The sequence below is a fragment of the Lagopus muta genome, chromosome 1 (assembly GCF_023343835.1).
Source record: "Lagopus muta isolate bLagMut1 chromosome 1, bLagMut1 primary, whole genome shotgun sequence".
In the NCBI taxonomy this organism is placed as follows: Eukaryota; Metazoa; Chordata; class Aves; order Galliformes; family Phasianidae; genus Lagopus; species Lagopus muta.
The window spans coordinates 35,909,094-35,912,296 of record NC_064433.1 but is presented as its reverse complement, the minus strand read 5'-3'; positions in this window follow the sequence as shown (position 1 = coordinate 35,912,296).

Here is a 3,203-nt window from a genome sequence, read left to right as displayed (position 1 = left end):
ATGCGCAATCGGGAGGAGGCGCCCCGGGAGTGCGCCTGCGCGGCGGGCGGAGGGAGGTCCGTGTGTGGGTTGCGGGCTCCGGGAGTGAGACTCTCTCATAGGATTCAAAAAGGTACCGCTGGGAGTATAGCGGTAAACTGCACCTTTCTGCCGATGTCCCGTTACGTTTTGTTGTCATGTGACAGCACGGCATCTGACGCGCAAGTACGTGTGAGGCAAAGGAATTCGCTGAATTTCTTCATAGGGAAGACGTTGCAGTCGCTGACGTTCATTGACGCTTGCTGAATGTTTTTGGAGAGCAAAAAGTGGATGTGAGCACGGAGAGGTGATGGGTGGCCCATTTCAGCAGTGGTGACAGCAGCAGTGGGTCACCTCTGCTGGTGCACGTTTTGAAAAGCGTGGCAGGCAGGCTTTTGTTCGTTGCTGGCAAAAAAGCATAGCTGGAGGTGGTGACCATGCTGAAAAACAGCATTTTGTTGCTGTTTTGTTTGCTGAGAACTTGCTCTGTCAAATAGTGCTACTGAACTCTTTGTGGTAGTTTCCATGGAAATAAATAACATGCATTACTTTTAGGGCAACCTATGTTTCTACAATAAAAGGAAAGGATGGCATCCAGAGTGACATGGACATGCTTGAAAAGTGGGCATATGTTAAACCTAATGAGGTTTAACGAGGCCAAGTGCAAGGTGTTACACCTGGCATAAGGCAATCCCAGATACCTGTAAAGGCAGGGGGAACTCAGTGAGAGCAGCCCTGTAGAGAAAGACTTGGTGTTCTGGTGGACAAAAAGCTGGACATGAATCAGCAGTGTGCTCCTGCAGCCTGGGAGGCCAACAGCACCATGGGCTGCAGCAAAAGAGGGGTGGCCAGCAGGGAGAGGGAAGCGATTGTCCATCTCTACCCTGCCCTTGTGAAACTTTATCTGGAGTATGGTGTGTAGGTCCCCAGTACGGTAAGGATGCAGAGCTGTTGATGCAGGTCCAGAGGACCACAAAGGTGATCAAAGGGCTGGAGCACCTCTCCTGTGAAGAAAGGTTGAGGCAGTTGGGCTTGTTTAGCTTGGAGGAGTCTTTGGGGAGATCCCATTGCAGCCTTCCAGTAGTTATAGGAAGTTTATAAGAAGGAGACTTTTTACATGGTCTGATTGTGAAATAACAAGGGATATTGGCTTTAATGTAGAAGATAGATTTAGCTTAGTCGTCAGGAAGAAATTTTTTATTCAGAGGTGCTGGAACAGGCTGCCCAGAGTATGAATGCTCCATCCTTGGAGGCGTCCAAGGCCAGGTTAGATGGGGCCTTGGGCACACTGATCTGGTGGTTAGCAACCCAGCCCATTTAGAACTTGATAAAAACACAAAGCTATGTGCCATTATTCCCTACGAAAGGCAACAGCTAGGGCTTGGACTAGATTGGAAGAGGACAAAAGTTATAAGAAAGATACAGTCTTCAAAAATCATTGTCCAGTAAATAGTTGATCATCTCTGAAGCTCAATGGAGCCTGAATGCCTATACCATCACAGTGTTCTGGTTACAAGTTCTGGAGCAAAACACATGAGAAGACAATGACCAAAAACCTTACCTTTAGAGCACTCCTGATCTTTGAATCCAGTGTTGTGCCCAGCCCTACTCAGTATGCATTTCAAAAGGAAAGATTAGAATGAAAAGAAACTTTTGCATTCTTCAAATAGAGACTGTATGCAGATGGGGCCAACATTTTGCCAATATACATGTAAACTGCAAAAGCAACATTTAAGTAATTCTGAAAATAAAGTTTTATAGGGAAATGTATGCCAGTAGGAGAATCCTAGAACCATGAAATATTTGTCCTTATTTAATGACATCTTAAACCCTTGATTCTTGGGAATTCTCCAAGAAGCACCAGAATAGAGGGAAAAGGTAGCCTTCAATGGCCATGAAACAAGTCTGAAATTAAAAGTTTTTACTTCTGTTCTGAAGCCGCAACAGGGAGCAGCACAGCACAACCTGAAGGAGCTGTCAAGTGAAGAATTAAAACCCATTTGCATTACTGCTGGACATCAGCTAATAATTGTACTTCCAGAGTTAATATCATTTTGTTGGAAAACATCACAGGAATATACCCTATCAGGGTGTGTGTGTAAAGTCTCTGGGTGAAGAACAATCATGCTGGTCACAGGACTAATCTTCAACTTTCTGTCTAAAGCATTACAATTTAATACATTCGTTGGCCTAAGAACCAATCTTTGGGAAATTCCCATTGCTCTTGAACTCAGCTTGGTACCCACTGAATTGCACCCCTAAGTTTAAAATTAATCTTCACTAAGTGGTAGTCCTCCCACAACCAGAGTTATTCTTGTTTCCTAGAGAAGTCTTCTCTTAAAAGTGACCCAAAGTTTAACTTGAGACACTTCCCAGAGTTTGCATTGAGACTTTATTTTCCTTTGATGGAGGTCACAGAATCACAGAATTGTAGGGTTGGAAGGGACCTCTAGAGATCATCAATTCCAACCGCCCTGCAAAGCAGGCTCCCTATAGCTCTATTTTCTTTCCACCACACAATAGAAAGAGTTTTTACTGGAAGATTCTTTGATGAACAATCAGCAGTTCCTGCAGGACTCTTCCTGGAACTTCTACTGCAGCGCATTCGTAGAGTCCCAGTCACCAACTGCCATCAAGAAATCAGAAAGCTTTGGTCCCGTAGACTAATTTACTCTGAGATGCATTACCACTATCCAGCTAGTTTCCTAATTTACCAGGTGTTTCCCTTGGGCTCTTCTAACTTGTTCTTTTGCAAACTACCATTGCATAACATGGAACATGTCCCTAGTCAAGATGAAGAGCAAAATGACTCTTTGCTACTGGGTTGCAGTGTCATAGGATCACTTAGAGGTGGAGGTCAGCAGGGACCATCTAAGCCCTCCTGCTCACAGCAAGACTGCTCAGCACCTTGTCCGGTTGAGTTCTGAGTTATCTCTAGTAATAGAGACAACCCAGCTTTCCTGATCAATCTGTTCTAGTGTTTGTCTTACCTTGCAGTGACAAAGATTTTTCTTGTGCTTAAATGCTTCTCGTATTTCAATTTGTGCTTGTTTCTTTTTGTCCTGAGAAGAGTCTGGCTCCATACTTTTTGCTTCCTCTCATGAGGTACTTTTAAACATTGGCAAGATCCCCTGTAACCTTCTTGAGACCTTCTTGAGCAGTCCCAGCTCTCAGCTTCTTATTAC